The 27,253-nt window shown below is 45.2% G+C and overlaps 1 protein-coding gene, 1 long non-coding RNA gene, 1 other non-coding gene and 1 pseudogene across 5 annotated transcripts in view; 1 reads left to right on the forward strand and 3 right to left on the reverse strand.

Moving 5' to 3' along the window:
• Window positions 1–2,091: 2,091 nt before the first annotated feature.
• LOC116524304 lies at window positions 2,092–2,542 on the reverse strand (annotated as a pseudogene). The gene has a single exon (XR_004257267.1). The product of XR_004257267.1 is annotated as an H/ACA ribonucleoprotein complex subunit 3 pseudogene (transcript).
• Window positions 2,543–7,729: 5,187 nt separating this feature from the next.
• MAPRE3 (microtubule associated protein RP/EB family member 3) overlaps window positions 7,730–27,253 on the forward strand; it is a 58,120-nt gene continuing 38,596 nt past the window's right edge. For both annotated transcript variants that reach the window (XM_032301268.1, XM_032301271.1), the window contains exon 1: window positions 7,730–8,157. The gene's annotated coding sequence lies outside the window, so the exon portion shown is untranslated. The remainder of the gene's footprint in view (window positions 8,158–27,253) is intronic.
• LOC116524360 lies at window positions 10,351–10,485 on the reverse strand. Its single transcript, XR_004257303.1, has one exon. It is a non-coding gene; the product is annotated as a small nucleolar RNA SNORA48 (small nucleolar RNA).
• The window catches only part of LOC116566758, a 12,972-nt gene continuing 8,595 nt past the window's right edge, over window positions 22,877–27,253 (reverse strand). The window contains exons 3-4 of the long non-coding RNA XR_004276002.1: window positions 26,920–26,922; window positions 22,877–22,954 (exon numbers count right to left, since the gene is read on the reverse strand). This is a non-coding gene — a long non-coding RNA (uncharacterized LOC116566758). The remainder of the gene's footprint in view (window positions 22,955–26,919; window positions 26,923–27,253) is intronic.

Here is a 27,253-nt window from a genome sequence, read left to right on the forward strand (position 1 = left end):
TTTTTTTTAGTTTAAATATGTCCAAATAATGTCTGTGTCATACTAAAAATTATTGTTTATTTGAAATTCAAATTTAACTAAGGCGTCTTGTCTTTATGCGGCAATTCTGGTTTAGGTTTCTTTACAGGAGTTCCCCATCTCTGTCTACTACATGCTTATAGAACATCTACCAGGCATGTGTGAGATATGGCAACATGAGCCAAGTGCAGCTTCTACATTTAGAGGTGAGTTTGAAAACGGGCATGTTGATGAACAATTGTAGAACAGAAAATGTAGGAAGCGTGGGATAGTGAAAGAAGTCTGGACTTGGGTGTTTGCTTTGAGTTCAAGTTCTACTTCTGATGTTCACTAGCTGCATTATCTTAGGTAAGTTATTAACCTCTCTGGGCCTCTGTCATTTATGTGTGGATATAGGAATAATACCAACCTCAGAAGGTAACCAAGGAGGTAATAAGAAATTGTATGTATCTCATGCCTGGCCGCAGTCAGATCTCAATAGATGCTAGTTTTATGAAATAATAGAACTACCATAAGAAAGAGACGACTAAACATGCCATGGTAATGATTAAATTTACCTCCTTTGAGAGGCTCTCTACAAAGAATGTAACACTTCACTTTTATTTTATTATTATTTGAGATGGGGTCTGACTGTGTTGACCAGGCTGGTCTCAAACTCCCGATCTCAAGCAATCCTCCAATCTTGGCCTCCCAAAGTGCTGGAGTTACAGGTGTGAGCCACCACACCTGGCTCACACTTCACTTATAAATAGAAATAATAGCTATTGGAGTATCCAGGGTAAAAAAAGAAAAAGAAAAAAGAAATAATAATACCATGTATTTAATGCCCACAACATTGTCCTAATAAACATGATCTCATTTAATCCTTATATTAACTCCCCAAGGTATTTACTCTTATTGTCCCCAGTTTACAGATGGAGAAACTAAATTAAATAGTTTGCCATAGAGCTAGTAAGTGGTAGAATTAGTATGTTCACTCAAGTCCATCTGACTCCCCAACCAGTGCTCCTAACCTCTATCTTATGCTACCTTTGCATAGATTGGCTCTTGAATTTTGAGCTGGTGACCACTATGAAGAGAAGCACGGATTGTGCCTACTGAGCATCTGGAACAGCAGATGGAGAGGCAGAAGCTGGGAGGGGTGAAAGAATAGTCCTGGGGCCCTGAGTTGCTGGGCATTCTGGAAACAGCAGGTCATTGATGTTCACAGGTGTGTCTTAAGAGCTTTGCAAGTTCTCAATTTGCATACTAATTTCTATATAGAAGGTATAACTGGGGCGGAGAGGGGATACTGAGCAGCCTCTTGGCCCTAATGAAAGTTTTGTTAGTATTGGTAGTTACCATTTGTTGGATATTTATAATATGTCAGGCAATGCCATGCATTTTCGCACATTATCTCATTTAACCATCACAACCACAGATGAGAAAAGCCAAGGCCAAGGTCACATAGCTAGGAAGCGTTGGACCCAGTGCTTGTGTAACTCCAGCAGGGTGGAGGGTTGATGCACTCTCTAAATAAGAGCTCATTCACTTCAAGGCATGTAATTAAAATTCATTCCTCAGTAAAATTGTGTGTTACTTACACAAGTCCCTTGTAAACATTCAACACTATGCCAAAAGTTTCCTATATTGCGGGAATCAGTCTTATTTCAGTGCCATGTTCCACTTTTAGCTAGTTTCGAATGAATAATGAACACATTGGTAACAATTACCAACATTGCAGCGCCTCCCTACCTCCACCTCACAGCCGGGGCAGGGCAGGCTTGCTTGCTCCAATCTAAACTCTAGCCCTGCAACTCACAGAATCAACCCACCCTCTTAGACTCCTCCCCTCCTCTGGTTTGCCCACTCACCTTGGGAAAAGTGCAGAAAGATCAGATTTTTTTCTTGCCCACTCACTTTGGGGAAAGTGCAGAAAGATCAGATTTTGTACTTTGCTAAGAATACGAAGTGCAAGGTGCTAAGAATGCAAAAGTAGGTAAGACGTGGACTTGGAGTGTGAGGCCTTCCCACAGGGAAAGATGGGATAAGGGTAATAACTGAAGGCAAAGGGCAAACTCTCTTTTTTTTCCCCAAATCATTTTATCTTTAATAATCTCACAGTAATTTAAAATATGAGAAAAGTCAAACATGCTCCCTTTATGGGTGATGCCACCAGGATAGGCTCACACAACCATGATCAATCGCCATGATGACACTGGATGCCACAGAGTATGGCTGGCAAAAAGGCATCAGGGCTCACGGATTGAGGAGTTTGGTTATGGAGTCTCTGAGGGGTAACAGGCAGCAGAAGAGACATCAGTTTAACGGACTTTCAGAGGATAGGGCGCGGTTACTGGGTCTTGAGCACCTTGAAGCGTTTCTTGATGGTGATTCGGTGGCAGGAGTATTTGTCATCTGGGGAGAGCTGAGCAGGATGGGCTGAGCAGGTCTGTTGTCCCATCGGGTCCAATTTCTTCAGCGTATAGACCCGATCTCCCTCCTCGTTGAGGTATTACTGGAGAAACATGATCACTCTTAAGCCAGAGGCTCCAATTCGGTACGCAACTCCCAGGGCAAACTCTCTTTAAAAGTCTTGTCTTTGAAATCATATGATTCTTATATTCTACTTCATCTTATGCCTGTTTGTTTTAATATAAAAATGTTTACCTTAATAAATAATACATTAAAATGAATAAAAATTAAAATAAATATTGTTTTCTGAATCTCTAAATAAAATTTAAAGATATATTTATTATAAATAAAATTCAAAAGGCCAGGCCTGGTGGTTGACACTTGTTATCCAGCATTCTGGGACAGCCAGGCAGGAGGGGGGAGGGTCACTTGAGCCTAGGGGTTCAAGGCTGCAGTAAGCCATAATCACACCACTGCACTGTAGCCTGGGCAACAGAGCAAGACCCTAACTCAAAAAAAAAAAAAAAAAAAAAAAAAAAAGAAGGCCAGGTGCAGTGGCTCACACCTGTAATCCAAGCACTTTGAGAAGCCAAGGTGGGAGGATAACTTGAGGTCAGGAGTTCCAGGCCAACCTGGCCAACATGGTGAAACCGTCTCTACCAAGAAATAAAAAAATTAGCTGGGGGTGGTGGCGCACACCTGTAGTCACAGTTACTTGGGAGGCGGAGGTGGGAAAATTGCTTGAACTCAGGAGGCAGAGGCTTCAGTCAGCCGAGATCATGCCACTGCACTCCAGCCTGGGCAACAGAGTGAAATTCTATCTCAAAAAAAAAAAAAAAAAGGCAATGCCCTAAATATAAATGAGGAAATGTAGCTAATCTATCATTCTTCCACCCTGTTTCCTTACATGAATCCCCATCCTGGAAGTTATTTTAGCAGGTCTGAGAAGGACAGCCATAGGGATTTAAGCAGGATAGTTATATGATAAGATTTATTTTCTAGAAAGAGCTTTCTGACAATGGTATAGAGGATGGATTGGAGGTGAGAGACACTGAAGGCAGAGAGAGCAGATGGGAAGTCCTGCAGTAACCCAGGCAAGAGATGGTAAAGGTTAAGGAGATAAAGAGAAGAGTTTTTGAAAGGCATTTTAGAAGTGGAGGTCAGGCACGATGGCTCACGCCTGTAATCCTAGCACTTTGGGAGGCCAAAGTGGGTGGATCCCTTGAGCTCAGGAGTTTTAGATCAACTGGGAAACATGGTGAAAACCTGTCTCTATAAAAACACAAAAATTAGCTGGCACATGCCACATGCCTGTGTTCCCAGCTAGTGAGAGGCTGAGGTGGGAGGATCACTGGAGCTCGGGAAGTCGAGGCTACAGTGAGCCGTGATTGCACCATTGCACTCCAGCCTGGGTGACAGAGCAAGACCCTACCTCAAAAACGACAAGTGGAATTAGGGTCAGGCACTGAGCTTACACCTGTAATCCCAACACTTTGGGAGGCCAAGGCTAGAGGATTGCTTGAACCCAAGAGCTTGAGACCAGGAGAATTTAAAGTATCCTTTAATTCTTTTTTATCTCTACAAAAAAGAATGTTAAAGAATATTAGGCTGAGCGCGGTGGCTCATGCCTGTAATCCGAGCATTTTTGGGAGGCCAAGGCAGGCAGATCACAAGGTCAAGAGATTGAGACTATCTTGGGCAACATGGTGAAACCCAGTCTCTACTGAAAAATACAGAATTTAGCTATGCGTGGTGGCGCACGCTTGTAGTCCCAGCTACTCGGGAGGCTGAGGTTGAGAAGTGCTTGAACCTGGGAGGCGGAGGTTGTAGTGAGCCGACATCACGCCACTGCACTCCAGCACTCCAGCCTGGCACCTGGCGACAGAGTCAGACTCTGTCTCAAAAAAAAAAAAAGAATATCAGCCAGGTGTGGTGGCATGCCCCTGTGGTCCCAGCTACACGGGAAGCTGAGGTGGGAGGATTGCTTGAGCCCGGGAGGTTAAGGTATAGGTAAGCCATGATCATGCCACTGCACTCAAGCTTGGGCAACAGAGCAAGACCTTGTCTTAGACAAACACACAAGCAAAAGGAGTGGAATTAATAGTATCAGAAAGCTGTCCTGGAGCCGGGCATAGTGGCTCACGCCTGTAATCCCAGCACTTTGGGGAGCTGAGGCAGGCAGATCACTGAAGTTAGAAGTTTGAAACCAGCCTGGCCAATAGGACAAAACCCTGTCTCTACTAAAAATACAAAAATTAGCTGGGTGTGGTGGCGCATGCCTGTAATCAGAGCTACTTGGGAGGCTGAGGCAGGAGAATTGCTTGAACCCGGAGGTGGAGGTTGCAGTGAGCCGAGATTGTGCCACTGCACTCCAGCCTGGGTGACTCAGCAAGACTCTGTCTCAAAAAAAAAAAAAATGCAAATCATATATTATCTGGTAAGGGATTTATGTCCAGAATATACAGAGAAATCCTAAAACTCAACAACAACAAAAAAACTGTCCAATTTGAAAATGGACACAGGACTTGACTAGACATTTTTGCAAAGAAATAACACAAATGATTGATAAGCACTGAGACAACATAAAGGGTCCAGCCAGCACCCTGCTGTTTAAGTTTTAGCCACCATCTGACTGCGATCACACCTTGAGCTAGAGCCACCCAACCTCATGCTTCCTGAATTCCCAGCCCACAGAAATGGAGAAAATGGTTATTGCTTAAACCACTAAATTGGAGTGATTCATTTTGTAGAAATAGTTCATGGCACACGGTAAAATGTTAATATGTGGAGAATCTGGGTGAAGGGTATAAAGGAACTCTCTGTAGAATGATCCTGTACCTCATGTGTGACAAAGGGGTGGGGTTACAAGGATCATAGTCTCATCTCAGGATTACTCAGGGCAGCCTACACCACCCAAGTCTATACCTGTAACAATGAAGCCGAGCTGGAACTTCAGAATGAGAAAGCAAGATAAACTGAGTGTGCGATTTCCCTATTGCCTTGGTGACACCCGGATACCCTGCAGATGTAGTTGGAAACAGCTTCAGTTTTCCAACTCTGTGGCTAGAAAAAAGTGTAGCCTGAGTTTTTACTCTCCTAACCCCTTGATTTGCTTTGGGAATTATTGTCTACAAAGGGCTCTCTCCTTTCTGAGAATTGCTTTAGGTGGAAGAGGATAGGATATGCTGTGTCCCCTCTCTTTTCTTAATCACTGTATTTGTAACTTTCTTTCTTCTTTTTCTCCAAGAAAATGGGCTCCGTTGGGGTGCTTTGGGACCAATAGTCCGAGGTGGAATCTGTGGGCGCTAGACAGGGAGATTTGGAAGAGAATGCTAAGCTGTGAGCTCTTGCTTTTGAGTTCTTTGAAGAGAATGCAGCATCTCTGGCATGTCAGCAAGCCCAGCAGAATCCAGTAATGTTCACCAAGAGGGCTTGGCTAGAGCCGGTTAAGGGATGATCAGAATGGTTAGGTGTGAAGAACTTATGCTGATTATGGAGGGTACGGGAGTCACGGGGTTGGTGCCCAGTGAGGAAATTTACCTTAGTGGAAACCTTAGTGGAAACATTTGGGAGAGTGTAGAAGAGAGAAGAGCTAGAGGTGAAGATTCAGGAAATAGAGAGTGCCAGAGTCTCAATTACCAGGATGGAAAGCTAAGGAGATGGGAGACTTATAACAGTAGCACAGTACTGAGAGACAAACTACGTGTAAAGGTAATAAGAAAAATGTGGACTGAGACTCTGAGGCAGTTAGGCCAGAGAAAAGAAGAAGGAAAATATTTGTCTTCATTTGATTCAATCACGCTAGCATTTCTCAGGATCTACTATGTGTCACATGCTGTGCCGGATGCTGAGGGAGGGGAGGAAAAAGACAGCATTCCTGCCCACCAGGGTCACAGAGCCTGACTGGAGACACAGACATGTAAACAAATGATGAGAGTGCAAGGTGTGTGTAAGAAAGGAGGAATGTACAGGGTGGGTACACAGGTGACCTCAAGGCACCCACGGGAGTCAGGGCTGAGGGAGGAAGAGCCAGAAGACATCAGCACGAAGAGAAGCAAGATGCTGAAGTCACAGGGGGAAAGAACACACTGGAGCCCTGAGCAGAGCAATGCAGGGCAAGGACAGCAAGTGTGGAGAGGAAAGGGGGATCGAGAAGAACGGAGGAGATCCATAAAAGCATGCTTGGAGGAGGGAATTTGGGAACTTGAACGGACATGTCAGAGGGCACTAGTTATGAGGAAGTAGACTGCAAACCAGATAGTGAGCAAGATGAAGAAATAAGAGGTGTTTATCTGGGCCGGGCGCAGTGGCTCACGCCTGTAATCCCAGCACTTTGGGAGGCTGAGGCGGGTGGATCACAAGGTCAAGAGATCGAGACCATCCTGGTCAACACGGTGAAACCCCATCTCTACTAAAAATACAAAAAATTAGCTGGGCATGGTGGCGTGTGCCTGTAATCCCAGCTACTTAGGAGGCTGAGGCAGGAGAATTGCCTGAACCCAGGAGGCGGAGGTTGCGGTGAGCCGAGGTTGTGTCATTGCACTCCAGCCTGGGTACCTGGGTAACAAGAACGAAACTCCGTCTCCAAAAAAAAGAAAGAAAGAAAAGAAAAAAAGAGGTGTTTATCCTTGCAATGTGAGAAAGACAATAAGGCTGACAAAAACTTAAGTGATATGCTGATAGACAATTTTCTCAGCTCGATTTAAGGGTAAAGGCGTACTCTCTGGTAGGAGACGAAAGGGAATGTTTAACCTAGGTAGAAAAAAATGGGGCCAGGCACGGTGGCTCACGCAGAGGACTTTGGGAGGCCAAGGGGGGTGGATCACCTGAAGTCAGGAGTTCAAGACCAGCCCTGGCCAACATGGTAAAACCCCGTCTCTATTAATAATGCAAAAATTAGCGGGGGGTGGTGGCGCACACCTGTAAATCGCAGCTATTGGGGAGATTGAGGCAGGAGAATTGCTTGAACCCGGGAGGCGGAGATTGCAGTGAGCCGAGATCATGCCAGTGCACTCCAGCCTGGGCGACAAGAGTGAAACTACGTCTCAAAAAAAAAAAAAAAAGAAAGAAAAGAAAAAAAATTGAATTTGGGGATTAGAGAAAAAGGCTGTGATTGGAAGCCACACACCAAGAGAGAAGATAAAATCCAGCCTTAGCTCTTCCATGTCGCTGAAAGAGAAGAAAACGTCTCTTTTTCCTTTTTCGTAGCCATAAAAGATGAAAATCCGTCATCCAGCAACTGGAATCAGGTGTACACAGTTGTTCCTCCTGTGATGAGACAGGGTGGAGGGATTGTTACCCTGTTGCCAAGGAAAAAGGAAGGGGCTGTTCCCAGTTGCTATGGTGACAAGGTAGGCGCGTTTCCTTGGTATCACTGCACACATCTAAGGCGGTCTCCTCTCCTCGTTGCTACGGCAACTCAGTGGGGCTGTTCCTGTCGCCCCCCGCCTCCCGCCGCAGTCGCCGAGGCAAGGTGGAGGTAGGGACTGTCCTCCTCCCGCCGCCGAGTTGCCTTGGAGACGGCGGGTGCCCAGGCCCCGCCCCGCACGGACTGACAGCGGCGGCCGCATCGCGCCTGCGCAGTGCCCTCGTCCCCCGCAGTCTGTGCGTTGAAGCCGGAGACCGCGGCGGCCTCAGCGAGGACCCTCCGCCCCGGAGCCGCCGGCCGGAGCCGCAGCCTCTGCCGCAGCGCCCCCGCCGCCTGTCCCCTCCCCCGCCGCCTCCGCCGGAGCCGCCTCGCGCACTGTGAGTCCGGGCAGAGGCGACGGACGCCTTGGGGCTGAGTCAGCGGGAGGCCCGGGCCCGGGCTGGGGGAGGGGAACCGGGCTCCCCCCGCCCCCACCTCCCCACCCGCATACCCGCACCCCGACCGCGCCTTCCCCGCGCAGATCAACCCCCTCCATCCCTGTCGCCCGGCTCCCTCCGGCCTCGGCGGCCCGGCCTCCCCAGCCACTCCCCCTCCTCCTCCCTCCCCTCCCTTTCCCTGCCTCTCTCTGGATCCACCTTGGGGGTCCTTCCGCACTAGATGTGGCCACCGCACCTCTGCCCTGGACTGATACTTCCTCCAAACTACCTCCCGTCCGCCCTTGTCCCTTCTCCCTCCTCGCTCCTCCTAGGCCTGACATCTCCCGGCCTCTCCGGTTCTCCACAGTGATATGCCAGAAAAAGAGTGACTGGAGAGCGAGGGGAGACTTGGGGGAGGGGGAACATCGCGCTGGGCCCAGCGTGGGGGCCCCGGGTTTCTTCCCCACCCGCTCCCGCCTGGCCGGTTTGGGGAAGCAGGTCTGGACAGTTCTCACGGGCTGCTCAGAGCTTGCAGTGCTTTCGGAATAGATGTGGCTGAGAAGGGTTCAGCCCCATCGTGACCATCTAGCGTTTATGAACGCGGCTAGTGCCTGGTGGCCTTCTAGTGGGCTGAGCTACTGCCCAGCCGGCCGGCGGTGTGAAGCGGGGAGTAGAAGTAGTGGAGAGAAGGGAGAAAGGTTGCGTTTGGGAGCTCCAAGTTCCTGCGCTTCCAGTGTGTTGTTGTGAATAAGCATCTTGTGGCACTTTTTAAAATGCAATTTTTTAAATGGCACTGCAACCCTGGTATAATGTGAGGTTTGGAAACAGGCCTGATGCCATCCATAGGAAGTGCTTACTGTTTCTATATGAAGGGGCTGTGGCTGGACTTGGTCTTGGATTCCTGTAAATTAACTGATTGGGTAGTAGTGAGTTTTAACATAACGTGTGCAGAGTGGAGAGGAAGAAGAAAAATCAAAGCTTCTCTACGGTGTAGGTGTGAGGCCTGTACACTGTGCCTCCTGCAGCTGTGTCTTTGTAGGGGGTGTCACCACATAGGGGTTCTAGCATATTTGGACAATTCCTTGGGTTATGTTTGCTCCCCCTTCACCTGCCTGTCTTGCAGTCCCTGTTTTTGGAATAGAGGAGGGTCGCAAACAGTTTTCTTTTTCCAGGAGAACTGAGCTGAAGTCAGAGCTAGTGCCCAGAGCCAGAAACTCTTAATAAACATGTCTCAACTTGAGGGCTCCTAACTACTGTGTGTGTACCTCATTGTCAACTTTTTTTATTTGGCTTCCAAATTTCAGTGTGCTTTTAAAAAAACACATGTAAATATGAGCTGGATCTACCACACAAGAGGCTTTGGGCTTTTTACTCCAGATAGCAAAAGGAACGAATGGTCCATTGTTAAAATTCATGGTGAAGGAGCCACTCATCTGGAGTTTCTGGGGTTGCAAACACTGAGAAATAACTATTTCCCTCCTTTACTTTGCTCAATCATGGCCTATTGGCAGCCTCCTCAGAGCCACTCCCTGCTCCCATGCCCATCAGATTAGTTTACAGTAGCCAAGACGGCTGTCGCCCTAGTTTTAAACATAGAGATGAAGTTCAGGAAAAATATAGCCCCCATCCAGCAGGGCAATTTCTTCTGTTTCGAATGCCAGACTGGGGTTTGGTGGGATGCACCTGCCTGTGGTGCAATGGGAACCGTGGGGCCTGAGAGTGGCATTCCTTCCGTGTGGTCCTGTATCACATAGCTCACCAAAATACCCGAGCAGGGCAGGAGCAGACAGCTGTGCTGGAGAGCTGCTCCTGGGCTGAGTGTATTTTGGGAATCAGCGATATTACTGGGGTGAAGGGTTGTGAATTAAGAGGGGAGAAAATGTGTGAAGGCTAGATAGATCAGGAGGGTGTAAGTAAAATGTTCCTTTCCAGTTTGCTGTGGGATATAACACTTTCAGAGGATCACAGTGGTTTTTATGTGGATTAATTTGCCTTTGAAATCCATACCAGTGTTTTATGAAATAATAATGGAATGCCTTTTAAACTGCTACTATGAGGAAACAGGACTGATACTTGTCTTGGGCATTGCCTATCCAGCTGTTGCTGAGTATAATTGTTTTGTTTGTTTGTTTTTTTCTTTTTTTTTTTTTTTACCTATGTGTCCAAGGCATGAACCAGGCATAGGCACAGATCAAAAGCCAAGCTGGGATGAACAAGGGGTTGCTTTGTCCCTGGCTGATATGAGATGGGCACCACCAACCAGATGCCACTCTACCCAGGTCAGGGACGAGTGTAATTGTTAAGATCAAGGAGAGGCACATGATTTGAACCAAGTTAGACCTAAGTCTATGTAATCGATGTTGTGGTTTTGTAGGACTGTATTCTTGGTTCTAAGACACGCCAGCAATTTACCAATAGCTTTTAGGTAAAATAGTGTAATGTTACCAGATCAAAAATGTATGTTGATTCCAAGGTACATTCTCATTTTAGAAACATTAAAACAGTCAGAAAGTGGCAAGGCTTGAGGAAGGGATTTGTGAATCTTGGAATTGAGAAAGAATGGTGTTGATAATATCCCTGTGTGATGATGCCATTTCTGACCTACCATCCTGATAGTGCATGCATTGTGAAGACGAGTTTCTTCCGGTCCTTCCTCCATGCTGGCACACATTATGGGGTTGTGTTTGTAAGATAACTGGCTGGAGTTAGGCATGGTAGGAGGCTACTGAATGGCGGAAAATTCCCATATGGGAATCCAGCCAAAGGCCTTCGTGTGGTACTCTCTAGAAACTGAGCCAACTAACTGGCAGCAAACGTCTTATGAGCTATACCTGAATTTAGCCAAGTAACATTTGTCAGGAGCTGAACAGAAAATATAGTTTTTTAAAACAGAATGCATCTGCCCTGATTTGCTTACAGACACATTTGTAAAGATTCCAAGTCTCCTTCCCTTAGGATGTTAGTACTGGAGGTGACCCCAAATGGTATAGTTTCATGCCCTCATTTCTAAAGTTGACACAAGACACCAAGAGTTAAATGGCTTGCCTAAGGTCACCCAACCCATGTGGAACATGTGTAAAAACACTTTGTAAATTGTGTACATTAGGCAGGTGAATGTTGGTGGTTATTAGTGGCTGAGTCAGGATTAGATCTCCAGATTTCCACGCTAGAGTTAGTCTTCAGCACCGCATTGCTTCATCCCTCGTAATGTTCCAAAGGGTTTTAATAAAAATAATTTAGTAGTCTATAATTAGCCCTGTAGACAAGGGCTTGTTTTGTCATCTGAGATGTTGCAAAGCCAGGCAATATTTGGTGTCAAACTGTCTAATTAAATATTTATTCTTGCCACCTTAAAAATAATATTTTTTTCTCACGCATTCTGACTTCAAGAAGGTCTTTTTTCTAATTTGCATCGACTAACAGAAAAGCAAATGTGAAGCTGGGTATTTGAAGTCTTTTCTACTTCTTATATGTGAGACTACCGCATTCTAGAAAGCAAGGTGGAGAGGCTGAGAGGAGGAGCATGCATACTGGGTAGCAGCGGGTTATCTTCCAGCTCTCAGAATGGAACCTTCTGTAGTTTCTGGGAGCCATAGGGACTTCTAAACCCTATCCTTGGGAAGTGCTGAGGCAGCCTGGCCTCTGGAAGCAGGCAGACCTGAGTTCAGATCCCCATCCAGCCACCTCCTGGCTGTGTGGCCTTGGGTGAGCTATGTTACCTCTGAATGCCAGTAAGACTGGAATAATAGCCATCTGTTTTACAGGGTTATTGTGAAGATTAAATGAAAGAAAGTATGTAGAGTGTTTGCTTCATAAGAAATACCAGTCATTATTTTATATTTACTAAAGCATAAAATAACAAATAATGGTTTCAAAATTGTATCTTGATTTAGGTCCATCTTGGACCCCCAGTTCTGTAGCCCCCATCTCTCAGCAGCCCTGTCGTTATTTGACAGGGACAGAGAGAAGGTTTGTCCTGGGAAGAACTGGCACTTGCATTATTATTTCAACTGCCGAAACAGGAGTATATGAAATGTATCTTTGCTCCATGTATTCAGCCAACCTGAAAGACTGGCAGGACGGGAGCATTTGGTTTTAGGAGGCACAGATGTGGTATGCTTAGGGTTGTGGTGTGCTTGGGGTGGCTAGTCCTCCATCAGGGAGGCCAGTCTGGGGAGTGGTCTTCATTTGAAATAGAAAAGCTACTGAGCTCTTGCTTGTGAGGGACACGCATGTGGTCTTCATTGGCTTCCTCGACTGGTAGAGGCATAGATTTCAAGGGTAACTTGGCTAAAATCAGCTTCTGCATCCGTGAGATCCAGAGAGCAAGGGAAAGGAGCTATTCATCTTAGGAGGGAAACCTCACCAGTGAGTAGAGGTAAAGGGAGGTCATTTTGGATGGAGAGAATTACAGACTGGCTCAAGGCAGAGACTACTGAGTAATTAAAGAACCAGGGCAAGCTGTTCAGGTGAGAGAGCAAAAGTGAATTTAAATTCCTAGATAAATTTCAGTAGGGAAGGAAATACCCATGTATAGACATCTAAAGATTGAAAAGAGAAACACAATACTGTTTACCTCTGGGAGGTGGGATTTGGGTCTGGAGAAGGGAAAGGGAGACTCAAAAGGGAACTTTATATGCTTTGATATTTGACTTGTTGTAAGAAGCGTGGATGCTTTTGTCATTTAATGAATACCAAATAGAATGGGCAGTAGTAGTTGTTCAGTAAATACATGTTGGTACAAAAGAAGCAGCTGACTTTACTTGGAGCCTCTCTTGCCTGGGGCAAATAATGTTTGACAGTTTCAAGCAGGCCAAGGCAGTTTGCACCAAACCAAGGTCTTAAGTGAGGGCAGGACCCTCCAAAGAGGCTGCTTTGCCGGCAGCCCAGTGTACTTAACTGACCACCTACCTCATCACCTCTTCTTAAGACTTATTTTAGCTGGTCATTCCATTGCTTGACCAGCTAAAATAATCATAGCTATTCTAATAAGCTCATTTAATTTCCGACTATTGATGAAAATGGCATCTGACCATATGACCTTCATGAAAAATCCCTGCCTCTTACTTAATGTCAGGAGGGCTTGAAGTTTAAAGGCACCCAAGCTGAAATGCTGGCACACTGTGTGGCTAAGTTCTAGATCAGACCTGGCTGGTACAGCACACCTTTTACATAGCGATTTATTCACTGCTTCTGATAGGAATTACTGGTAAACTATGATAAAATCCTTAAGGATTGTTGAGCTTTTAATTTTGTTGTTAAGTTGGCCAACTGTATTTTCTAGCCAGATGTCATGTTTATTATAGAAAGATGACACACCTGTCATTTGGATACGTCCTTTGGGTTGCTTACCCAGGAGTTAGGATGGGTTATTCTGAGTAATTCACATTCCATCACCCAATCTTCCCTTTGGCCAGGAGTACAGGTTCGTGTGACAGTTGGCCAAGTTTGGTGAAGCATGCTGTGGCCAAGGATGGTTTTTCTTGTGTATAGAGCTGACTGGCCAATACTAGCATAAGCCTGGATCTTGTACTCACTCGCACAATGCCCTACCAGCTTTGCTAAACCGACCAGATGTTGTTAGTCAACTTTTTGGCATAACATCAGTATTTTAAGCTCTGGACGCTTCGTTTGTCTCAAGTAAATAAGGACTTGTCCTATCTAAAATGTTTTAACTTCATGCAAAATGATTTTTTCCCCTGAAACTATTTCCTATATATAGGAGATGCATACCACTTGTGTGATATGTTTAAAATAACTGAGCAAGAAGAATGGCTTCAAATCTGCCTAGTAGTTTCACTATACATAAAAAGGCTTAAAGGATGTATGTCCTTAGACCAGAAATTGCCATTCTAGGAATATTTAGAAAATCAGAGATGTGTAGACATACTTGTAAACGATTTTTATTAATGCAACATTACTAGTAATATCAAACATTGAAAAGAACCAAAAGTGGCAGCAACTGAGGATTGGTCAGGTTCGTCCAGATAAAATACTGCACAGGCATTAAAAACATAGAATGTTTGGAATATTCATTCCAGAACTCTTAATATCAATGAAAAAGCAGGATGAAAAATAGCATGTCAAGGAAAATACCATATTTATAAAGAAAAATATGAAAAGATACTACTAGAAGCGCATATGCCAAATCGTAAGTGATTGAGTGTTGGGATTAAAAAAAAACAAATGGCTTTTCTTAGTGCTTATTGATGTTTTCTAAGCTTTTCTGCACTAAGCAACTGTAACTTAATTATGACATTTTAAAACCAGTGACATCTAGATTCCATATAGCAAAGCAGTCATTAGAGTCTTCTTTGCCTCTTACTTTTACTATTTAAATTTATCAGAAGGTTTTAATAAAACCTTATATACCACAGGGCTCTGTTTCGGGTGGCCTTCTTTTCCCTGTCTTTTCAGATTCTCTGTATTCCCAGTTCTCTGGTGTTCCAGGTGCCTTTTTTGAGGCTTTTGCCCATTTCTGGGGTGATGTGCATCTATCTAAATTGTCTGTTTTAAAAGACTCTGCCAAGGCCTGCTACAGTCACCTTCTTCCCTTTGCCCTTTGTCACTTTCCATACAGCCATCAGCTCAGAGACCCCTTTTCCTTCCAGGGACGGAGAGGTTGGGTGACTACCTGTGGCCACCTGATGGGCAGAGGCCCTATGTAGGCATGGGCTAGGCCACTCCCTCTGTGCCACACCAGGTCTGTGGAGCTGCTGGCTGTGTCAGGAGGGGCTGGCCTTGTTGGAAGGGGCTGGCCGGGCAGCCGTCCTCTGGCCTCATCTCTCCCATCCACACACACACTGTACATCACCTAGATGGTCAGCCCAGAGGACTGATACCTGCCTTCTGCCAGTGGTGGAGTCTGCCCAGCTCTGAGCACTGGGAAAGGGGTGTTTCTGGCCTCCTCCTGAGGATCTGGGACTTAGAGTTGAAGAACATATGGCCTGTCACATAGCTCGGTCTGTGCTGTGATAAATGTTTGCTAAGCAGGATCTGCCTCTTCTTCCAAATGGTCTGACTACCCAAACACTTGTCCCAGATGGGGTGGAGGCCTTCCCTGCTTCCTGGAATTATTGGTGAGCAAGTCTTTGGGTATGGCTGGCCGGAGGAGCTCCACCACTCGGAGAGAGTGATTGTTGGCGAAACAGTCATCTTATCTTGAGGGCATTGTGGTCCTGGTCACCTTGTAATTTAAATGGTGTTTCCTGACTGGTAAGAAATGAAATCTTAGCTGCATCTGAGTCAGCAAGATCATAGTTGGGTCTAAGGTATGTGTTGCCATGTGAAAGGGGCAGGTCTTAGACCAGTGGGTGAAATTAGATACCCTTCCCATGTGAGGAGTGTTTCACCCAGGCTTATCTCCAGTGGTATAATACGTGCTGTGTAGCCAGGCCTTTCCGCAGCACCAGACTCTTGGCAGCCAGCCACCCTCCACCCCTACCCCCTTCGCTGAAGGTCATTGACACTTACCTGGGACTCTGATTTGGTCCTTGATTTGTTCTGATTTTAGATGGGTAGAGCTCATAGCTGAAAGCTCTCAGTTTAGGCATCCTATTAACACTCTTAAGTAACAGGATCACTGCTAAGTACAGAGATGTGTTATGCTGGCCCAAAATAGCAAGATACAGTGTCTCGAGACAACTTGATAAGACTTCTGTTACCCCAAAAGTATTGTTTCCAGGTTTATAGATTATTCATATAAATTTGCATATCGTCTTCACAAGACATTTAAGCATACTCTCAACACATATCCTTCATCAAGTCCTTTATCTGTTTTGTGTTGTTAGTCACTATAGGATATAAAAGAAATGAGACTCAACCCTTGTCCATAAGGAGACTGTAATCTGTGTGGAAGACAAGGTGGCTATATGGAATGATTAGTGGTTATGACAATATTGCATGTCAGAAACACATCTTTGGTGCTTTATTCTATAAGACATAGTCTCAGCTCTTAAGGAACTCAGCTAATATTCTGGCAAAAGAATTGGACACAAAATTATATGTCACTACAACATGAGGGGATGGAGCCGTATTGGCTATGGGAAAGGGTGCTTTGGTAAGCCAGAAGGAAGAGTCACCCTGAGCCGGTGAGAGCCAGGAAGACTTCAGAGATGAAGACACCCTGGAGCTGGGTGTGCAGGATGATGTGGAGACTCATCAGAGGACAGCTGAGGAAGAGAGGCAAAAGAAATGAAAAGAACAGTGCATTGGGTGTCATTGACACTACAGAGCCTAAATTCCAAAAGGGTGCTGAGAGGAAAATAGTCACTGTGAACTGGAGTAATCAGAAAAGACTTAAGTCTTGGAGCAATGGCTAACACCTGTAATACCAACACTTTGGGAGGCCAAGAGGGGAGGATCACTTGAGGCCAGGAGTTCAAGACCAGCCTAAGCAACCTAGCAAGATCCCATCTATAAAATTTTTTTTTTAATTAGCCAGGCATAGTGATATGTACGTGTAGTCCCAGCTACTAGGGAAACTGAGGCAGGAGGATGGCTTGAGCCCAGGAGTTTGAGGCTGCAGTGAACTATGATCATGCCATTGCACTCCAGCCTGGGTGGCAGAGTACAGGCCAGTCTCTATTAAAAAAAAAAAAAAAAAAAGAGATAAGACTTCACAGAGGAAGCAGAACCTGACCTTGCCCTAAGGACAAGCAGGCTGTGAGTTGACAGAACACAAGAGAGGGCTTTTCACAAGGCAAGGTACAGCATCAGCAAAGCAATCGCCGTGGAAAGGAATGTGGTGGGTCCTGTAGGCAGGGCAGCCTTAGCAGACTGAGGGTGTGTGCTGGTTTTGAGTTTGGAGAATATTGGTGACATTAACCAGAAATTAGGAAGTTTGAAGAGACAGTTTGGAGAGGAGTTGCTTTTTAGACACAGAGAACTAGAAACAATATGACAGTGGGTTACAGGACATCCAAGTGGAGGGATCTCATAGAACCGGAAGCTGAGGGTCAGGTTGTGGATGGAGCTGTAGAGTGAGAGTCAGCAGTGCTGAGGAGGGCTGGCTTCCCTCAAAGGAATCTCTCCAGAGGACTTGCATGCAGAGTGCAAAGACCAGAGCCCCAAGTAATAAGCTTGAGAACTGTTCATAGTTAGTAAAAAAAGGGAGGAGATGGCGGGAAACTAGGATGATTCAGCAGCATGGGAAGAGAAAACGTCTGGAAGTTTCAATGCTGCTGATTTAACTGGATTTAAGGATTTAAGTAGAAGGAAGTCATGATGATTGCTTAGGGTATCCATTCATTAAAATACTGAAGTGGTTTAAGGGGAAAATTGATAGAGCAAAATAGAAGCAATGGCTGGTCACCAGAGAATGGCAGCAGGGAGGGAGAGGATAGCAGTAACCAGAAGAAGCAATTGAATCAAATGCTTTATTTTATAAAATAATTCTATTCTTTATCAGCAAACATATCAAATTTTAATGTGTGGTTCTTAAAATACATTTTGTGTATTAAAATGTGCTTCATCTGCAGACCTCCCTATATTGACATAGTCCACATATTTGTAACTTCAAATATTTCATTCCTTCAGTGGTATCCCATCATATGGATGCCAGTATGCTTTACCATCAATCTGGTTGGTCAGTTGGAGTATTTCCACCATTTTGCAAGTGTAAATATCTCTGCTCTGAACTACTGTACAAGTGACATTTTTTTCTTTTGTGGATTATTTCTTTGTGGTATATTCCATAAAGTGAGATTACAGAGGTGCAAAGGGTACAATATATTTTTTTAATAAGCTTTTTATACAATGTTCTCCATAGTGATCTAACCAACTTTCAATTAGAGTAAAAGTTTGGTATTGATGTAGAATCATCTTTTATAATAAGAAGGAGGTCTGAGCATGTTTAATAGCAGAACGGAAAAGGAGTTATCCAAAGAGAATAGTACACATGCAACAGAGAAAGCAAAAAGGAATGATCCTTAGGATCCCAGGTAAAGGTTACTTTGAAGAGGAGAGGGCATGGCTGTTTCTGCCCCTGACTTTTAGGGTGAAGTCCAGGAGAGATTACTGGGGTTCCTCCTAAGAAAAGACCTTTCTTTCTTTAGTAAAATAGAGCCAAAACCACTTGCTGAGGTTGGGGAGGGAGAGGGTTAGTGGGGAATTGAGTTCTTGAAGGTCTGAATTACCCACAGTCAGAAATAAGTCTGGGCATATAAGAGATGAATAAAGGTCTTGTTGTGAGTGCTGCATTGGACCCATGAATTCATAATGGGCTAAGTCTTTAAAATCCTAGGCCTAGAGAAGCAGCAGTGAGGAGGAGCGGGCACCAGACTGAGGGTTGCTTGGCATGTTCATGGTAAGATTTCTGAGGAGGCAAAACTTAAGATGCAGTGAAGCAGCTGGCCCTAAGGCCAGAGGTGGAGGAAGGGCCAAAAGTCGAAGACAGGCGCTGGTTGTCTGCCAGAATGAGGAGGCAGAGTAATTATAGGGGCCAGTGGGAACAGAAAGCAGGTTTCAAATATGAGGGATGAGTAGTAAGGAGGCTACTGACAAAGGAAGATTTTCATCTTAAAATTTGGCAGCGGCTTCTTTTACTTTTGTTCATCTTTGTATAATGTTTACATTTCTAACACAGACATGTGTAACCACTGACATTTCTTAAACGAATATTTGAAATCTCAGAAGTCGAGCTGTGCCTTCCGGGTGTGGCTAGATGGCTGAGATGGATGAAGGAGAAATGAAGGTGGAGCTAGATCATGGAGCCCACCTTGAAGAGGTGCTGGGCCTGTGAGGAGCCTCCACATTTCAGCCAGTGGCGCCTGTGGTCTCAGCTTGTCACAACAGAGCGGCACCCAGCCAGCAGCCCTCCTCCACCTATACTCCAGTACTGTTCAAAATCCAAGGAGGCCCATCTTCCCCAGGCTTGACAGTCATCGCTTACATGTACTGTTGCGTGAGTCTGATGGTTTCCAACTCTCTGAGCAGATGCTTACTGAGCCATGCCTCTCTGGTCTCTGTGAGTGAAGGTTCTTCCTCCAGACAGATAGCACCCCTTGCTAGGAATGCAGTTTTGCGAGTGGAGCTTGGGTTCTCCTCATTTTATGACGGTTCACCTCACTCATCTCTTCCACTAGGTGCTCTGTGCATTGTACAAACTGTACAACGGTGTATAACAGCCCTGTTTCTCTCTTGCCTGTTAAGAAACTTGGCCTAAGGTCCTTTCCTCCTCTGACCCCTCTCCTTCTCATGTCCTCTTAGATCATCCGCTTTGACCCTGACCCTGTTTAACACCCTGGGTTGTGGCCTTTATTCCACCTACCAGATTCACATTACTTTCATGCTGCACAACTAATGGCGTTTACACAGCTCACCATGCAAAGCAGCCACAGGGGCTGATAGCAGGGGACTTAACAAGATGTGTGAGTCAGGTACGGGAATCAGCATGTGGAAACGGAAAAGCTAGGGCTGCTTTCTTCCAGGGCCTTACACTGAGTCTAAACCTTGCCTGGACATTTTGTAAGTCCCGTTTCATGAAAGCCAGGACCTAAGCAGAAGTGTGGCTTCCTGCCAGTCCCTACCAGGAAGGAACAAACAGCTTACAGTACAGGCCTCAAGCCAGGTGGGGTAGGAGCAAGAGTGCATTGTGTTGCCTGTGGAATTCAATGAACTCTCTGTAAACATAGCCTCCTGCCACTGTTCTTTTCCCTTTTCCCCTAGTCAGTCTACCTGAGAGTCATTAGCCCTTGGCCTATAATTAGGTAAAATGATTATTTTACTACTGTTTATCCATTTCACTAGATAACTAGCTTCAGGAGGCAGGGGCCATATGAGACTTAGCAGTAACTAGGGCTCAACAAATAACTGCTGAATAAATAGATTTCTAAGGTATATTTGTTGCTGTCAGTTCTTAATTCTATGAAATAGTTTTTAAGCGTGAGTAGATAGTGACTGCTATAACTAAGAAAAAAGCCCTCACATTTGTCCCTAATGGATAAGAGTACTAGCAAAAACAATGTTTTGACTTCTCAATCTCCAGATTGGGAGTACCATTGGAAAGTAAGAAGGCCCAAACCAGCTCCTGTCAGGGGGAAATGGGAAGACACGAGAGGAAGATACCACTGCCGCTACCACTGTCCTGTGCAATAAGGCCTCACTTGGGCAGAATTAGCCTTCCAGTAAGACAGAGACAGACATAGACATTCAGAGACTGAACCCACCACTTAATCTGTGCTTGCGTAAAGTAAAAATCAAACATGGGCCTTTCCTAAGGGTGGATTTCCTACTCTCCTAGGTGTGGGTGACTAGATCCTGACCCAGGAGCCTGCTGGGTTCCAAGCTCAGGCTCCAGAGCTCCTCTTCTCCTGGCCGCACCCCCAGCCCTGCCTGCCAGCTATCCCTGAGTACTGTTCTGCTTCCCCTGCAGCTTCTCAGACATACAAGCCTCCGATTGGACTTCTCGTGGCCTGGAAGTCTTGATTTTTCAGGACCTGGGAAGGCACTGCTGTGGCCCAGGGCTGTCCCAGGATGTGTCAGGAGGTCATAACACGAGAGGACTCATTCCTCTGAGGCCCTCTTAAAGGTTATTGGGAACTCAGTGATAACGCAGGCTTTGTCAAGAGTACTTAGGAAGATCTCATTTGTACCTTTATCTCTAAAATGCACCATTTGAACTCAGATGGTTCTGCCAGCATCTGGCTGTTCTGTGGAAGTTATGTTGCTTGCCACCTAAAGCAGACGACTTCCTCTTTGGGAGGGACTAGGAAGGAATTCGCTATTTGTTTTAAAGCTCCCAGAGCTGTGAGCTAAAACATCTTCACTTACACTTTCCTTTCAGCTTGGTTTTCTAGGATCGACAGCTCCCTCTAATTCCAAAGAGGCCACTTGTCAGCTTCATTAAGAAGGTTTCCAAGATAGCTATTGAAACCTGGAGGCAAGCAAAGAGAATCAACTGAGAAGCCTTTGAGGGCAGGTGTCCCTCGGTAGCAGCTGCCCCTCACCCCCGTCCCTTCACCTTGTTGGGGATTTGGAGTTTGGCAAGACCTTCCTCAGGTGACTGCCAAGTCCACAGTTATTCTTCTGAAGAACACTTGAAAATTTTTGCATCACTTGTCTCATCTTCACCCTAATAATGTTTGGGTCCATGCATTAGCTTTTCCATGAATTTAAATATATTTATATATTATTCTCAAAATTGTTACAACCTTGCCCATATTTTCGGAGAAACTTCTAAGAGTGATATGTGTTTAATGCCTTTAGTGTATAGTAATAATCAAAAACCCCTTCTGGATGACAAATGTAATTCAAAATTGCTTTTAGAGTGAAATATTTATTAATTAAAACATTGCAGAAATGTACAATGCAAAATTAGAAGTCCTCCATAACCTTGTCCCCCAAAGAGAATCACTGCCACTATTTTGTTGAATGTTCCAACTTTTTTCTATGCACAAATTAACATTTATTTTGTAAAAACTTGGAATTTAACTATTTTTCATTTGTAGAAAAATTGGAAAAGATAGTGAGAGAATTAGAACTACTTGTAATTCTACCGTGCAGACAGCAGTGGCCTCAGGAGGTGGCTTGGGTGGGCTTTAGCACTGCCCTCTCCCTGAAAGCTGCCACAAGGAAACATATGCTCCAAATACAAATGTGTGCTTGTTCTGCATAGGCATCATCAAGACTTTCTTCTGTCTCCTTCTTCCCTCCAGATTACCAACCCCAAACCCCTCCATACAGAAAGCTTGTTGCCACCACTGCTTTTTACAGTGGTGGACATACTACTCCATTTTATTCCAGTCACACATACATCTTTTAACCAAGAATCATATTCATTTATAGTTTTTCCAGTCATCATATCAAGTTCCAGTGCAAATTACATGTAGAACGCACTTCGAATTGTCCCGGGTAACATTGGTTTTGATTTTGCCCCCAGTAGCACTGTTTCCAAGACGTGTCAGGGAACTGTTTTGAACTCACCCCTGGGATATGCTTTCACTGTGCCAGTGGAGAAGCTGAAACATAGGAGCAATGACTTGTTCAAGATCCAAATGAAACTCTGCCTTAGTTAGCCTTACCCACAGGTGTCTAAGTCCCCAAGATCATTGGCTGAACTGTCTGAGTTTACTGCAGCATTCGGGAAGGAGTAGAAGGTACACGACTAGGTCTTGAATTCTTCCTTCTTCTTTAGCCTCAGTATCAGTTGCTTAGTACCATTTAGACAGATGGTGCTTCGGCCTTGAGAGAGATTGTTAAGACATGTGCTGTTGAAACTCTTCTCTTTTGGGAAGGGATGTTGGCCTTTCCTCAAGTCAGGCAGAATCCCACCTGGGCCATCATCCCAGCTCCTGAGATAATTCACAATATTCTCCTTCCACATTCTATTCTGTACATCTCATTTCTCCATGTGCAAACACTTAGCCAGAGAGCATTCTGAGTGAGTGAGGCTATTCCTATAGCAGTAATATGGCAGAAGCAGGCCCTGGAGACCCTCCCCACTTGCTCAGGTGTGGCCCAGACCAGTGCTATACCATACAGCCACAGCCACAAGGCAACCACCATAACTCAGAGCAACCCCTGCAGCATGAGAGAGCAGCCTAGGAAGTCCCAGTGAGCGAGGCACCATCAGCCGGGTGTTCCTTTCTTACAGCTGCCAAACAAATTACCTTGAAACTTCTAATCCCCCAGAACTGGTAAATATCCCCTTATATGACAAAGAATAGGCATTGCCTTATATGGCAAGAAGTGTTAATTAAGTTAAGGATTTTGAAAGGAGAGGTTTATCCTGGATTATCTGGGTGGACCCTAAATGCATCTTTATAAGCGGGAGGATAGAGGAGTTTTGAGATAGAAAAGACAGTGTGGCCACAGAAGCAGAGACGGGAGTGGTGTGGCCACAGCCTGAAGTCACCAGAAGCTAGCAGAGAGGCAGGGAGCAGATTCCCCCTAGAGCCTTCAGAGGGAGGGCAGCCCTCCTGATACTGTGACACTGGTCTCTGGCCTCCAGACCAGTGAGAGGAGGAACTGCTGTTGTTTTCAGCCACCCAGTTTGTGGTCATTTGTCACAGCAGGCACAGGAAACTAATCCAGTATGCCAAAATCAAGGTGTTGGCAAGGCAGCGTTTCTTCTGGACACTCCAGGAGAAAATCCGTGTTCTTGCCTCGTCTATCCTCTAGAGGTTGCCCATACTAGCTGGCTCCTGGCACTGCATCACTCTGCTTCCCTCATCACTGTTCTCTGACTGACGCTTCTGCTTCCCCTCGGAAGGACTCTTGTGATTATATTGGGCCCACTCAGATAAACCAGGATAATCACATCTGCAAAATTCCTTTTGCCATTTAAGATAACATATTTACACGTTCCAGGGATTAGAACATGGACATTTTTGAGAACCTACCATAGTCTATAAGCCTAAATGATATGGGTAGGAATGGTGGATCTGTTCCCTACATCTCAGAATGTTCAAATTAGATGCTACTTCCTGAATCTTGAGAAAAGCAGTATTAAAGGAAACACTCCTTTATACAGAAGTGGTATCCATGGAATGTATTACCCTTCACAGTTCTTTCAGGCAGAAAATGTGGAAGGGCCTACGTCGGCAGTGGCAGAAAGATGGGGGTATGAATGTGAGCGAGGCAAGATTAGGTTCTCCCTGTAAGTTTTTGAGGTGAGGGTGTGGGGGAGGGTATTCTACAGCACTCATCTTTGGTGCTTCTCAGGCAGACTAAGTTGGATGGGGCTTTGGTTTGGGCCAGTAAGGGCATTTTGTGCAGCCTTCAATCATAGCGCTGGTGCATATTGGCCGCTGGAGAAGATCCAGAGGATGAATCACAGCAGTAGACCTAATGTGGGATTAGAGGTAATGGAGCATGCTCGTTTTAATGGAGAATGATAGGGCTGTGGGAGATGCTACGGAAGGTGGAAGTGGCGCATGTGGAGTGTTGGTTGGAGTGAGAGTGAGAAGCTGAAAAGCCACTGTTTGAAACAGTTTCCATCTAGAGGTAAGAACTCAGGAGGGAGCACCCCAGTAATAGCTGCCCTTGAGGTGAGATGGGATTACTTGAAGCAGTTTGGTTCCAGTCTCATCAAAAGCCGAGTTCCCTTTCTGCTCCTGCCTGTCTCTCTAGCTCTGGAAAAGATGATTTCTTCCTCAGAAGTAAATAAAATTTCTTCCTTGTGCATCAGTGTAGTGTGGGAATAAAAAAAAATAAAAAAATTTCCTTCTTGAAGAGGATGTAAAAGCATTAATTATTAATGTTTATTTTCATATTTACAGATGGAAAGACATGCTGACTTCAAAGAGGTAGAGTTGGGACTGAGGAAGAGAATTAATTCTCAGCATTAAAATTATCCACTAGAAAATTTGTGTACTTGTTTTGAAAAAGTTTTGCTGAGTGTGGTGGCCCGTGCCTATAATCCCAGCACTTTGGGAGGCTAATGGGGTGGATTGCCTAAGGTCAGGAGTTCAAGATCAGCCTGGCCAACATAGTGAAACCCTGTCTCTACTAAAAATACAAAATATTAGCTGGGCATGGTGGCAGGTACCTGTAATCCCAGCTACTAGGGCAGCTGAGGCAGGACAATTGCTTGAACCCAGGAGGTGGAGGTTGCATTGAGCTGAGAACACGCCATAGCACTCCAGTCTGGGCAACAAGAGTGAAACTCCATCTCAAAAATAAAAGTTTCTAGTGGTTGATTATAAAGTTGGAGAATTTCAAAAGAGATCTGGCAATCAATAAAGGGATCAGAGAAGAATCTATTAGGACAGAAATGTTTGTGTTCCTAACCACCCAGACTCATTTCTAGGACAAGGCATTAGACAAAGGTGTCAGCAAGCAGCCACCTCCTACATGCTTGTGAAACACTATGAGAAATTATGGTACATGACTCGGAAACTTGCCAAATAATTAATGGCTTAATTCTGCTTCAGCTCTTCTTTTCATAACACAAAGGTCTAAGACTCCAATTAATGAATTTCACTTTAAAAAGAAGTCTGTTGAATACTTGCTCTAGTTTAGAGCATGAAGTTCAAAGTAGGGGACACAAAAAGAACCCATTCTCCTGGGGCCACCTCTCTAGACAACGCTAGCTGCTAAGCAGGAGGGCCTGCTGGAGGCCAGGTTCTAATGCCAGAACCATTGCTACATGGCATGTCCCTTGGCCCACTGTGAGCAGCCACAGCAGTGTGATACCAGTGTCTTCATGGGACCAGCATCCTGACCTGGTGGGGGGGGCTCCTCCCTCCCAGTTTTTAAATACAAGGACATTCCAGCATCTCAGCATTCTGTGATGGTGTGAGGTAATATATCTGTCCTAGTCTCTAGCTCATTTTTTTTTTCAATCTGCATCTCAGAGCATCAAGAAGAACACTGCGTACATTCAGCGGCTTTTAAAAATGTTGGCAGAAGAAACCAATTAGCTAAGTGGTCGTTAATAGCTGCAACCCATCATTGAAATTTTTTCAGCATATTTCTTTATATTTGTTCCCCAAGTTGCTTTATCTCATCACAACCTTTTGGAATCCAACCAGAAAGAAGACTGAAGTTTCTGGAGATAAGGGAAAACTGCAATGTAAAAATCATGCTTTGCCCTGACTCAGCTTAATAATCAGGCCACTGACTGATTAACAGTGACAAGAGCAGTGCTGGTAAATGGGGAAATTGTGTGTGTTCTGTAGAGCAGAGTTTCTCAAGTGTAGTCCTGCTGCTGACTCACCAGGAAAGCTGGTGAAAAATGCAGACTCCAAAGCCCCAGCCCACAACTGTCCCTCTCTGAGGGTGGGCCTAGGAATCTGCACTAGTAATAGACCAGTCACCTATATATACCCTAAATTTTGGGAACCTTTTCACTAGGAGGGGTTTCCTCCTTGAAGTATGTGGAGTTGATCTTGGTTTGAAAACTTTCCCCAAAGGCAAAAGTGACCCCTGGCACTCCTTGGCGAAAAAACTATCCTGCTTCTCTCTTTGTATCCCCTTGGACCTAGAGAAAAGTTGTGCTCCAGCTCAGTAGCTCCGCGTGTGGTGAAGTCCCAGTTTATTCTTCATCCTTGCTGCCTAACAGGTAGACAGCATCACCACCTCAGCTTTTTCATCATAGCCCTGTAATTCCAGCACCAATGTGTCCCACATTGATCAAGAAGCCAAGCCTTGGGATGCCACCATTTCGCCTTTCACTGTGTGATGGCATTCTGAAGTTTTTCTTGGCACTCTAAGAAGAAAAAGCTGTGTAGAATTTCTGATGGTTGTTTTGCAGAACATCAAGAAATACCCACTAGGCTCCAAAGCCCCAGGCAGTCCCTGTTTAATGTGGTCAAGGAAAGAAATGACTCGTCTCTGCATGAACTGGGCACTGTGCAGGATGCTTTTCATACACTGCCTCAATTAATAAGTGATCTGGAGTCCATGCAATGCAAGGGAAAGGACAATGACAGCAGCAACTGAATGAAAGGCAGGTTTGAATTCTGCTCTCACCTGCGGTATGACTCATCATGGTAGGAAAGTCAGCTCCCCAGTCTATGTATCCTTCTGTAAAATGAGGTTATTGCTGTTCCCATCGCCCAATCATGAGGCCAGAGTTGGTAATACTTTGAACTTCCCAGATGAAAGGTGATATGAAACTACAAAGTAAAGAGTTGGTGTAGAGGAGGGTGCTACAAAACTAAAAATGAGATGCCTAAGTGACAGCAAAATGTAAGGATGTCAGGATGCTCCACTCTGCTGCCGGGAGACTCTCCAGACCTTCATTTGCCTTGTTTGTCTTAGGAAGGATGTTGTGAATACTCACTATCATGTAAGGAGGGGCAGCCTAGTATGGTGAAGAGCAAACACTTTGGGGTTACTGACCTACTGACTCAGAATCTTGAGTAAGGAAATGGAAAGCTGCAGTTTTAAGAAATTTCCAGCCGGGCGCGGTGGCTCAAGCCTGTAATCCCAGCACTTTGGGAGGCGGAGGCGGGTGGATCACGAGGTCAAGAGATCGAGACCATCCTGGTCAACACGGTGAAACCCCGTCTCTACTAAAAATACAAAAAAAAAAATTAGCTGGGCATGGTGGCACGTGCCTGTAATCCAATCCCAGCTACTCAGGAGGCTGAGGCAGGAGAATTGCCTGAAC

Source organism: Sapajus apella, unplaced genomic scaffold, assembly GCF_009761245.1.
Source record: "Sapajus apella isolate SASKATOON/1434 unplaced genomic scaffold, GSC_monkey_1.0 scaffold44, whole genome shotgun sequence".
Classification (NCBI taxonomy): domain Eukaryota; kingdom Metazoa; phylum Chordata; class Mammalia; order Primates; family Cebidae; genus Sapajus; species Sapajus apella.